The sequence below is a fragment of the Delphinus delphis genome, chromosome 11, assembly GCF_949987515.2.
Source record: "Delphinus delphis chromosome 11, mDelDel1.2, whole genome shotgun sequence".
In the NCBI taxonomy this organism is placed as follows: Eukaryota; Metazoa; Chordata; class Mammalia; order Artiodactyla; family Delphinidae; genus Delphinus; species Delphinus delphis.
Window position 1 is genome coordinate 46,001,222 of NC_082693.1, and position 13,092 is coordinate 46,014,313.

Genomic DNA, 13,092 nt, shown 5'->3' on the forward strand with positions numbered 1-13,092 from the left:
GGTTGAGGTGGGAAGGGGCAGGTACCCACCGTGAGGTCTGAAGGTCTGAGTTTAGGTTCTAGCTCTGCTCCTGACCTGTTGATGACTTTGGGTTAGCTATCCAATATCCTTTTCTTTGTCTGCTAATTGAACTCTTTAGTACCTGCCAGGCACCTTATGAAATTTCACTTAACTCTCCCAGCAAACCTGGAGAGGAAGGCAACAACCTTCATTTCACAAATGGAAACCTACATTAAATTTGATCTAGATCCAAATAAAATATATGGGATTATATTTCTCTCTGGTTCCCTACCTGAAACTATACTCCCTTCCCAACATTTCTGATATCTTTTTCCTGCAATATTTTTCTATCTAGTTTTATCAGCATATATTTACTTATCTTGTTTATAGTCTGTCTTCTCCACTAGACTGAAAGCTCTCATAGGGAAGGAACTTTTGTGGTTTTGTGTATGCTGTATCCTCAGTATGTAAAACATATAACAGGTGCTTGATGAATATTTGTTTAATGAAAAACTGCACTGAACATATGAATACACTTACATCGGTATGTAACTGATGCAAATGTGTGTATTTGAATAGATACATAGATGTGTGTTATAGTGTTCACATAAAATAAGACTAGGTTGTCAAGTTTATTTTGTTTGATTTCTTGCAAAGTGCAGAACTGAAAATTTAAAAATGGAACCACCAATATTCTGATATGTCCCATTTGAACTCTTCCATGGCTGTACTGCTTTGTCAACGATCTGGGAAATTCCTTCCTTATTATTTTCCTCCTCAGTCCATGGAGGGTTGATATTTGGGAAGCTTGGATCTTTCTTCCAGCCCCGTTGCTCGGTTTAACTCTCTGGTTGCCCACCAGCTGGTTCCTGCCTTTCCCCCTAGACAATCTCTCTATCATCCTTAATGAGTTCAGTGCCTTTTGTCGTGAGATCATTCTATGATCTGAGAAGCCAAAATAATCCCATTTGAGCCTTTGAAAATTATAAACCTTTAAAACTGGATGATATTTGTAGAGCATTTAGTCTAAGTGAAAGAAGGGGAGAAGAGAGAGGAGGAGGCCAAAGACATTTTATGGAGGAGGAGACTCAAACCCAATGGGCTAGGTAGCTTGTTCATAGCACAAGTGAATGTGGAGTAGAGACCAGAATCATTCCTCGGACTTACACTCCTGAGTGTGATATCACTGGTTCGCAATCTGCTGTCTAAGAGCATAGCCTGGGAGCTTTGACAAAATAAGGGTGACCCCACATTCATGTATTATGAATTAATTGGTCTGCAGTGGGATCTGGGCATTCGTATGTTTTAAAAGCCAGATGTGCATCCAGGGTTGAGAATCACTGAATCATATCCTGCCCCTTCTCAGTACGTTACCTAGATATAGCCACGTCTGGCCTTTCAGAGTAGTACAGTCAACTTGTTTATCTACACAGTTGTGAGAAAAGGCAAATTCTTAATCTAATGTCTATGGATTATAGTTATATTTTCCAAAGTATGATTGGTTCATGCTGATTATACAGACCAGGAGAAATGCTGGATTTATTGTTAATTGGAGGAGTGCCTGGTTGTTACTCCCATGGCTACTGGACTGTAATTTGTCTTCTCTTGGAGATTTCTGGAGAGAAATATGATAGAAGAAAAAAGGTGAGAAAAACTAAACAAGATCAGGGTGGCAACTGGGTATTTGTAGGACGCTGGTATGGAGGGGCAGTAATATTTGGAAAAAGAAGTTAGGAAAAGCTCCATTGGAATATATTGTAAGGGTTCTTACCTACCTTTCTCCTCCAAAGTAGATAACGTTTTACAGCTACCTGAGTGTAATAACTGTGGAACAGAAAGAGACAGCCTCCCAGCACAGTAAAGGAGAGGTCTGAAATCAACATTAATAGGAATATCAGACAAACTGGACAGTAGGAAGAATTTGGACCAGAATCAGGAAGCAGCACCCATCAACAAGGCTTTCAGATCAAGACCCAGATGAAGAGAAAGGATGTTGAAATCCTGAGCTTCCCCAACAATTCTGTGTTTGCATGTAGTCTATAGAAACTAGTTAGCATTTCCCTTAATTAACGCAGTAAATACAATTTCTAAGTCTGCTGAATTAACCTGATTTTGTTGTATCCTGGCCTGATCCCTTCAGCGTATCTAGCTTTTCACTCAGCTTCCTTCCTTGTCACACTTTCATCTCTTCTCCTGGGAAGTCTATTAAAAATTCCCTAATCCACCTCATTTCTTGAGGCCATGCTGCACTTTCTCATATACCAAACCTTTTGAGGAATGCCCCTCAAAGGAAGAAGCTGAACAATTGGGCAGTACAGGATGCCAGTAGCAATTTAAGACAATGCTAATAAGGGACCCACTGTAAAATGGATTCAGATCTGATAGGGAAGTATTTGGGGTTAAATTCAAGAGTCTTTCTATTCTTCTTGCATAAGTAAGCAGTTTTAAAATTTTTAACATCTTTATTGGAGTATAATTGCTTTACAATGTTGTGTTAGTTTCTGCTGTATAACAAAGTGAATCAGCTATATGTATACATGTATCCCCACATCCCCTCCCTCTTGCATCTCCCTCGCACCTCCCCCATCCCACCCCTCTAGGTCCTCACAAAGCATCGAGCTGATCTCCCTGTGCTATGCAGCTGCTTCAACTATTTTACGTTTGGTAGTGTATATACGTCAATGCCACTCTTCGCTTTGTCCCAGCTTACCCTGCCCCTCCCCGTGTCCTCAAGTCCATTCTCTACGTCTTCGTCTTTATTCCTGTCCTGCCCCTAGGTTCATCAGAACCTTTTTTTTTTTTTTTTTAGATTCCATATATATGTGTTAGCACATGGTATTTGTTTTTCTCTTTCTGACTTACTTCACTCTGTATGACAGACTCTAGGTCCATCCACCTCACCACAAATAACCCAATTTCATTTCTTTTTATGGCTAATAGTCCATCGTATATATGTGTCACATCTTCTTTATCCATTCATCTGTCGATGGACACGTAGGTGGTAAGCAGACTTTTGGAAGTTGATTTCCCACTTGTATGTCTCTAGAGTACCGATGAGTACACTAAGCCAGACACGTGTCTTTATCAAATGCCTCTGCCCCCACCAGGGTTATTTATGAGGCTTTCCAAGCTCTCATCTTACTCCCAAGGAACAGCCAAATCCCAGGAGGCTCTGGGCCAATGTGTCACTCTGCCAGCTTGAGGCAGCAAGGGCATCAGTCATCAGAAGGGCATTTTCTGTGAGGTGTGAGTCATCACCCCTCCCTGGATACTGAGCTTTCAATATTGACAGGTGCTCCCAGAAGCAGCCCTTAGGAAAAGTCAATTTGATGAAACCTGGTAACTGGAGGACTGAGGTGAAAAGGCAAATTTCTTATTATAGGCTGAGAAGCCCACAAAGCAATGTCAGGCTAGAAAAGCTGAAATTTACCTAATTGCTTGTTGTCTTGGGTCTTGAACGCAACCTTCATTGGTCTGTTCTTCCTCCTTCCTGTACCAAAGTGTTGTCTCCACCTTTCACAGCCAGATTCTCAGACAACTGACACAGTGTGCTTTCTCTTTCTGCAGAGCACTGTATCTCATACTCATTTAATTTGACCTCTGTTGCCATTATTCTTTGAAAATTCCACTGTAGGGAATAGGAACCGCTCTTTATGCTGCTTTCAGCCTAGGTCAGTGCTTTGTACATGGTAAGGATTTAATGAATGTTTTAATTTTAACAAATGCATTGGTTATTCATTATGTTATCAGAGGCCACTGCTGACTTCCGAATTAATACATTTTTTTCTTCGCTGACTCTCTAAGAGATGCTATCACCCTGCCTCACATCCTTGAAACTATCTCTGCCTTCACGGGGTATGGAGTAAAATGACCACTAGATTTCGCAGCCACATGACCTTCGCTGAATCCTCGATCCAGCATTTACAATCTGTGTGTGACTTTGGTGAAGTCACAATCTTTCTAATCTCACTTCTTTCCTCTACAAATCTCTTTCTACCTGACAGAGTTGCGGTGAGGATCAAATGGACTCATAGTAAAGTACTTTGTAAACTAATCAATGCGCGTATGTATACATACATCCATTTCAAATTGAATCGACTCTTTCTTTTCTTTTTTTTTTTTTTTTGGTACGCAGGCCTCTCACTGTTGTGGCCTCTCCCGTTGCGGAGCACAGGCTCCCGATGCGCAGGCTCAGCGGCCATGGCTCACGGGCCCAGCCGCTCCGCGGCGTGTGGGATCTTCCCGGACCGGGGCACGAACCCGTGTCCCCTGCATCGGCAGGCGGACTCTCAACCACTGCGCCACCAGGGAAGCCCAAATCGACCCTTTCTTACTGTACCTGCCTCACTATGTTGTGGGGAGGATAAAATTAATGATATGTATATATGCAAGTACCTAGCACAGGGGAGGCTTAGATGAGGAGAAGGGCTGGGTCATGCATCCGAGGGGAGAAACACTCCAAGCAGAGGCACAGCTAGTGCGATGATGCTACAGAAGGAAAGGGTTTGCATGCACGAGGAAAAACAAAGGACTGATGTGGCTCAAGTATAGGGAGCGAGGGCAGGAGTGACATGTGTCGCATATGGAAAAATAAGCAGGGAACAGGCCACATAGAAATGGTAGAAATTTGATTTTCTTCTAAGTGCAGTGGTTATCTTTTGAAACTTTTGAGTAAGGGAGTGGAATGATCTCATGTAAATTTTTAAAATATCACAGTGGCCACTGTGTGGGGAGCAGACAGTAGTGGGGCCGGCACGGAGATGATTTAGGAGGTGTTGCAGGCACCCCACGGCTAACTGATGGGGGCTTCTCTTAGGGAGGCAATCATAGAGATGAAAACAGTGGACACATAGGGATATGTTGCTGAGGAAGAGCCAGCAATCAAATATAAGTGCTTTTACTGATATTTAATGCTCCTCATGGTTTGGCTACAACCATTTACCCTAACTTTAACTTACATGTCACTCCTACATGCCTGTCGGTGCTGTCCAAGCTGTGGTTCAATTAAGCCCCTTTGTGCATTCCTGCGCCCATGCCTGGTTCACGTCTCCTCATTAAAATGCCCTCTCTATAAAAGTAATCTTTAAACGATCTGATAATGAATATGTCCCCATAACATGTGTGTTTATTTTATAAACTGTATGCATGTATATTATTAGTTCATATAGTAAATATTAGAAAGCCTAATTTAAAACAAATATAAAAAGTGAACACATATGAAAGTTCTAGTATTTCTCCATCCACTCCAGTAGATGTCCTGTGAACCTCACCCTGCCCCCACTCGAGGTAACCACATCTCACTTGGTGAACACATCTCTAGGCTGTCAGTTTCTACCAACTTTTTAAGATTTAATTCAAGCTGCTTTTTCCTATGGAATTTTCTTAACCACTCATTCTTTCTCTCTGAAGTCCTATAAACACTTGAATTCTACCACCTTCATTCAATTTAGCATTTATCACTCACCATTTATTGTGCTGTACTCTGTCATGTCCTATCTTGCGTCACCTGGACTACAGGCTCCTTCAGAGCAGTGACTAATGGCTTAGACTCATTTTAAGTTATGATATTTATTGACTGGAGGAAGACTCTAATAATAAAAAACAAATCTTTTTAGTCGTGGACATCAAGGGTAGTTCATTAATTCAACAAAAATGACCACTGAGTCTCTAATACAGAGCTATCAGCAAGGTCTCCTTTCTCATAAAGCTGGTAGTTGAGAGGGAGGGTGAAAGCAAATAAATAAATAATAAATAAATAATAAATAAATAAATATTGTAAATAATGGTCCAAGATAATTTAAAATGATGAGTGATTAGTTCTACGGAGAGAACCACGTAGTAGGAATGTTGGTTGGGGTTAACGTGATGAATGGAGACCTCTGAGGATGACCCATTGTATCTCTCTGTCCTATAGGATGGGAAGATTCCAGAGTTAAGCTTAACTGAGGTGAGTTAAAGATGCTTGTCACTGCAGGTATACGGTTTACTTTTCACCATCTAGTTCTATTTACCTCCATGGTCACTGAGATTATAAAAAAACTTTCTTTGTCATAGTGACCAATTCTACTTTTGAAAGGCTAGCCAGTAACTTAAATGTAAGTATAATAAATCAGTCAGGCTAACGCTAGCCACTCTCACAAATGAATTCCAAAATATCAGTGGCTAACCCACAACACAGTCTAATTTCTTGTTTATGTAACAGTTCAATGTGGGTGTTCTTTGTCTGCACGTGACCTTTTGAGATCCAGACTTCCTCCATCTTCTGGCCCCATCCTCCTCTAGGACCTCAGAGTTCTCCACATTTAGCCAGAGGATGGGGAAAGAAAGGATCACATATGGGAAGATTTTGTGTACCTGCAATAAAAGTGGCGATGTGCATATTCTAGCATGAGGCTATGTCTCAGTGCAAAAGTGGCTAGGAAATGTAGCTTCCTGTGGTCCTGGAAGGAGAGGAAAATAATTTTGTGAAAGGCTGGCCAGTTTCTGCCATAGTCAGCTTCTCCAGAGCTCCTCTTTCTAAGGTCTGAAAAATAAACAAATGTACTGACCACCGTAAAGCCAGAAAAAAGCGTAAATGATAAAATGGGCCTGTGACAGTGAATTTATCTCCAATGATTATTTTCTCTCACTTATTTTAGATACTGTTAATATCACACATCCCACTTATCCCCACAAACTGGCCCATTTTCACAAATCTCAACAATGAATCAAGATTCAATCCTGAATTACAAATGTAATGCTTCAATGCAAAACTTCTTGTCACAAGTAGAAATTCACAGCATATACTCCCCAGGTCATTGAATTCAATGCCTCAAAATAACCTGAAGCCACGCCTGTTCTTCCAATAAGGAAATGGTTGGCTACATTAGCTGCTAGAATGACTAACAATAAAACGTGTACATTTATTCAGTCATAAGCTCTTTGCCTTTATGGAGCTACAATCATCTTTGTTGCTCTCTTTACTTGTTACATGTAAAGTACTTTTTACTTTGAAAAGTCGGGTTTGATTACTTTGACTTCTTAATGCACATAGACCTTTATTCATCATTTCTTTTAACTTGGGTTGGGGGGCAAGTGGCTAGTAGCTTCGGAAGTCTTGATGCTTTGACTTTTTATTTACTTTACTTTTTTGCTCAGAGTCAACATGGCTCTTGTATATTAGGTACAATTTATACTTCCCAAATGCTCTGAAAATAAATGATGATGTGTTGAACTTACTGTTAGCCCTGGACTGAGGGAGAGAGGGAATTATAACACTAATTTTGTTAGGGTTAAATATGAAACTGAGGAAAATTAGGCCAAGTGTACAAACTTGTCCAGTTCTGACTTCTGGGGCTGGGATGAGGATGGTTGGAAGGGCAAGGAGCAAGGAATACACACTGAGGATTGAATTCAGCCAGATGTAAATCAGGGAAGCTGGGGTAGGAAACCAGGTTGTAGCCAGAGAAAGGAAGATAAGCGTGAATTCAGAAAAGACGAGAGATGACTGAGAGTGTGGAAGGCATGAGACGGGGATGGAATCTCTCGTAAAGACAGGATGAGGAGAGCACCTGAGAATATATCCTCCCTCCGCTGCTCACCCTTTCTGCACCTCAGCCACTCTAGGCACCCTCATCTGAGCTCCCATAAAACGCTGCGTTCTTTACAAAGCTTCCTCCTCTGCATAGCACAATGCAATGGCCACGGTAAGACTTTCCTCTCTTATCACTTTGTGGCAAGTTCAACAGATGACTATTTTCTATTACTTGTGCACACTTAATGTAATAAAATATTTGTTTATAGCCATTTTACCTAATTTAATCAATTATGCATTAAGGAATCTCTATTCTGTATCTCCTTTGTGTCAAGGGCAGGTGTATAAAAGTGAAGTAATATGGAGATCTTGGCATCAAGGGGCTTATAATCTAATGGGAAACAAAGGCATGGAAATGAACAACTGAAACTTATTTCAACACACACAGACATAGAAAACAAACTTATGATTACCAAAGGGGATGGGGGGGGAGATAAATTAGGAGTTTGAGATTTACATATACACACTACTATATATAAAATAAACAACAAAGACCTACTGTATAGCACAGGGAACTATATTCAATATGTTGCAATAACCTATAACGGAAAAGAATATGAAAAAGAATATATATATGTGTAACTGAAACTAACACAACATTGTAAACTAATTTACTTCAATTAAAAAATGGTTATTAAAAAAAGAAACTTAATTCAACAACTCCAGTTCAAGATATCTAAGAAAATCCATTTGCTTTTTCTCCTGTGATCCTACTGAAAAGGTAGAAAAGAATATAAAAATAAGGATCAACCCATAGTGAAACTAGAAACTGCAAAAGGGCAGAGCCACTGTATACCACTGGGCAATAAAAATAACATTTTTGTCAGCCCTTGGAAAGGGCGTCATCAGCAGGCCAGGAATGTTAAGGAATTTCTGGAAGACACACAGCAGATGGACTTGGATGGATAGAGGGCTGCCTGTGGCCCATAAAAATGAAAGTGAGCACCATTCACTTTCAAGAATGAAGTTTTCCGACTGATCTCAGGAAAAACCCCTAGATCAGAGATTCAAGACTTGCAAGTAGAAATAAGCCAAGGGATGCTTATGCGGTGATTATTAAAAGCCCTGTGGGACCAACTGCTCCAGTCTTTACTGTTTAGTGGCTGAATCAGCAGTTGCTGCAGTTTAGCGGTGCAGGAACAGTTCTTTAAACAAATGGGGCAATTGATTTACGGGAAAATCCAGCGTTGAGTATTGATTGCAGGGGAAGTAGTACAATAAAGCAATGGACACGGAGCTCCTAGGCTCAGGAGGCAAGCTCTCTCTTTATTCACGTTCCCCCATTCACGGCAGTCAAATTTTCTTTGATTAGCAACTTCTTCACTGCTGAGGGAGAAAATGGTTGCCCCTTTTGCTGAGATATGGAAGATCTGTCTAAGATATTCAATATTTGTCTAATAATAGTAAAAGAAGTGAAGAAAATGGAGGAGAAATGAGCAAGGAAGATAAGTACAAGTAAAATTTTCTGATATGAATAAAGACTTGACAGGGATGGAGGGAAATTAAAACAAATAGAAAAAGAAACACTCATAGGAACATGTTTATGAAACCTCTGAGCAAAAGTAAAAAGAAAATCCTGTGAGTTAAGTGAGAGAAAAAGTTGCTTATAATAAGCAAGAATCAGACTAATAGCAGAATGCTCAGTTGCCATACAGGATGCTAAAAAAATAACAAGACAGTGTGTACAAAGTTCTGGAGGAAAATGGTTTTGAACTGAGATGCCCTGTATCTGCCAGCTTATCATTCAAGTACTAAGGCAAAAAGTAAGCCTTCATAGTTTATCACTCATGTCTTTCTTTTCTCCTCCCTCCCTCCCTCCCTTCCTTTCTTCTTTCCCGATTTTCTTCCTTTCTCCTTTGTTCCTTTCTTTCAACAGTCCTTCCTCTCTTCTTTCTCTCTCTCCCTCTCTCTTTCCCATCCATTCTTCCATCCATCCATCCCAAAGAAAATATCAAAAATGTGAAGCGTTTTTCTCTGGGTAGAAACATTACAGAATATTTAAAATTTTCTTTTACTTTTCTGTATTTTCTTTTTTCTCTCCTTCTTTTTTTCTAACAACTCATTACTATCACTGCTACTTATATTACTAGCATAATCACCAATTATTAAATATATTTTATTTGCCAGGCTCTGGTCTACACTGTTGCTGTAGATCTCAAATGATCCTTACAATGACCCTATAATGAAAATGAACCCCAAATATATTATTTGTAACATTAAAATAGTAGTAATTTATAATTTAACCCCCAACTCAAACCAAAGATCCTTTCTCCAGTACTCTTCTTGCTGCCTCAGTCTCTTAAGGATGGGGAACACAGGGCTTCGTCGGGCAACTCATTCCTTTGATGGGATTTTTAGGATGCTCTGTCATACTGTGCTGTACTTTGCAGTGCATTCTGTACACTGTCCCTCAGTAAATCACAAACCATCTCAACTCCTTGTTAACATGTGCTGTTTGAAGATGATAACAATCATGTCGATGTTGATTTTCGGAGCTCAGGATGGTAAGTCATGACTAACTTTTTCATTAATTAAATTTTTTTTTTTTTTTTGCGGTACGCGGGCCTCTCACTGTTGTGGCCTCTTCTGTTGCGGAGTACAGGCTCTGGAAGCGCAGGCTCAGCGGCCATGGCTCACGGGCCCAGCCGCTCCGCGGCATGTGGGATCTTCCCGGACCAGGGCACGAACCCGTATCCCCTGCATCGGCAGGCGGACTCTCAACCACTGCGCCACCAGGGAAGCCCTAAAATTTTTTTAAACTATATATTTCATAAGTATGTGTCCCCTGAATTAAGAAAGTTAGCTGAAATGAGCTTATATATATATATGGTCTGGAAAAAATCACAATGGCATATAATATTCTTTGGCATATATACTTTTAATTGGATTTTTATTTGCAAATAAGTGTTACGGTGTGAAGATGGATTGTAAGGGGCTAAGGAATCTGGCACAGGGAGAATCTCAAGGGATGTGAAGCTTTGGTTCAAAGTCAGGAGAAGTCTCTTGATTCTACTATTTGACTTTTTTGGACTGATTTTTCGGTCCAAAACAGCACTGCTCTTTTTGGACTGACTTTTCAAGACTGGGCAGTCCAAAAGTCAGGATTCCAAGAGTTTAAGAGGTTCTGGTCCAGGGAACCCCATGGTCAGATGCAGACTTGGTTTTCTCCCCTTAGCAGTGTTAGCTCGAGTTAGCAAAGAGAGCGTCAGACTCCGTCATTTGGTGAGAATTTGGGAAGGCTTTTTTCTAGGGAAAGTCAATGAGATGTTGCTTTAAAAAGACAGTTTCCAGAGTTGTTTGCAAAATGCTTTTGCTTAATTTCTAATTTTTTATTTAAAAATACACATATAGGAAGTAACTAAATAGCAGTGGATTCTCCGTAAAGGTCATTATTTATCCTTCTTACCAAACTTCATTGGTTATACTCCCATTGATTTTTCAGGTCTCATGGTATTTGTCTTTTCTTCTAGGAAGCACTTCCTGTTTCCTCCACCTCTGGATTAATGCCCTTCCTCTGGGCTTCCATAATATCTTGTACTTCCCACATCAGAGCATATGCACTGCAACTGTCCTTTCCTGAACCCTGTTCCCCAAGGGTGGATGTGAGTGGCTATGAAGGCAGGATGGAGTTGGCATTGCGTCTGGCTGGATTCTTAGTGCTTTCCACACTATCCAACAGAGTTGGTCATTCAAAACATGTAAGTAGAATATGTTAATGAGTGAATGTCTTCCTAACTAGCTTAGCTCATCCAGACAATAGTTAGGAATGAGGAAAAGAGATCCTAAAATACTGGGCAATGAAACATTTAAAATTCTAAAGGGGATATTAAAAAAAAAAAAAATCCCTCTCTCTGTTACTAGAACTAGAGCCGTATTTATCCTTCCATCTCCTGGTCCCCAACACTCAGAACCAACCCCAAGAGGAATTTATTTTAAAAAGAAAATTTTGACATGTAAGCTACTGCGTTTATCTTATTAGAAAGAAAATGGAATTAAAGTAATTTGTTTTGGTGTTCCTTAGTTATCACCACTGTCCACCGCTGATAAGAGATACATATCAGATACTGTTGAGAGTTTGATTTCACCTACAGATACCCTTTTCTGAGGGTATTTAAGTCATTCTCTTCTCTTCCCCTTTTAGCTTTGTGCTCTTAGTTTCCAGTGACTTCATTTCACTCAGGCAAAAGTGGAAAAAAAAAGAGCAAGAATTCAAAGCAATGTGTCCCTGTGTACGATTGATTCTAGGCAGCTTGTTATTAAATCTTTAAATAATTAAATACAAGAGAAAACCTTAAAGCAACATTAAAAAGCCAACCGTATGTTGAAAATATAAATGGAGAGGAGGGGTGTGGAGATGGCCATAGAATTAAACTGCCCCTCATTAACCTTGCTCCATGGTGCCTGTGCTGATCATTTCTGTGCATGGCCCTCATGTAGGATTCTCTGCTGGGTGGGCTGAGTTGAAGGAGAAGGGGAGCGCTTTGTCTGGAGCAGTTTGCCAAGAAGAAAGGTCAGTGAGTGAGGAGACATGAACAAAGACAATAGGAGGGAAGGAATGATGAGTGAGTCATGAAAGGGTCCCTCAAACAATTTGTTCTGTTTGTTCTTTATTATCTGGAGGGTTCCCAAGATAGCAAACTTCCTTCCGTTCAGAGCACAGGGCCTGAACTGTAAGGTGGCAAGCCAGCGGTGATAAGAATACAGAGCATACAGAGCGCTGCTGCAGGGGACTCATGGGTGTGGGCTTATTAGACACTAGTTAGGAAACTGAACTGTATAAAATAAGGAAAAAGAAGGCAAGAGGAAGCCGATGTCCTGGACAAGGAGAGAGCGAAGGATGGCATGCAGCACCACTGTGTTATGGAATTACTTGTGTTCCCCAGAATTCATATGTTGAAGTCCTAACCCTCCAGTATCTCAGAGTGTGTGACCTTATTTGGAAATAGGGTCATTTCCCTATGTAATTAGTTAAGATGAGGTCATACTTGAGCAGGGACCCTTACTCCAGTATATGACTGGTGTCCTTATAAAAATGGGCAATTTGGACACAGACACGTACAGGGAGAACACCAGGTGAAGATGAAGACAGAGACTGGGGTGATGCTCACGAGGCAGAGAATGCCAACGATGGCCTGGAAACCACCCGAAATGAGGAGAGAGGCCTGGAACAGATTCTTCTTCACCACCCTCAGAAGGAATCAACCCTGCTGACATTTTGGTCTTGAACATCTAGTCTCCAGAGCTGAGACAATACATTTTTGTTGTTTAAGCCACTCAGTCTGTGGTACTCTGTTGTGGCAGCCCTTCCAAACGAATAAACTGAGGAAGAGCAAAGTTGTGAGGTTCACGTTTTTTGTTAATGACTTGTACAATTTAGGGCGCATTCTACCCCCTACTGCGTGGCGGCGGGTCAGCAAACACTCCCATATTGCCCTGCTGCATGCCAATTAGCAAATATTTTCATACAGCTTTGCTGAGTGTCAAACAGTAAGCACATCTTCCTCTCCTCCCAGCATTCA

General features: G+C 40.7%; 1 long non-coding RNA gene across 2 annotated transcripts in view; it reads left to right on the forward strand.

Moving 5' to 3' along the window:
* The window catches only part of LOC132434600 (uncharacterized), a 96,122-nt gene extending 83,231 nt beyond the window's left edge, over nt 1-12,891 (forward strand). For both annotated transcript variants that reach the window (XR_009521330.1, XR_009521329.1), the window contains 2 exons: nt 10,176-11,271; nt 12,625-12,891. This is a non-coding gene — a long non-coding RNA (uncharacterized lncRNA). The remainder of the gene's footprint in view (nt 1-10,175; nt 11,272-12,624) is intronic.
* Nucleotides 12,892-13,092: the final 201 nt, after the last annotated feature.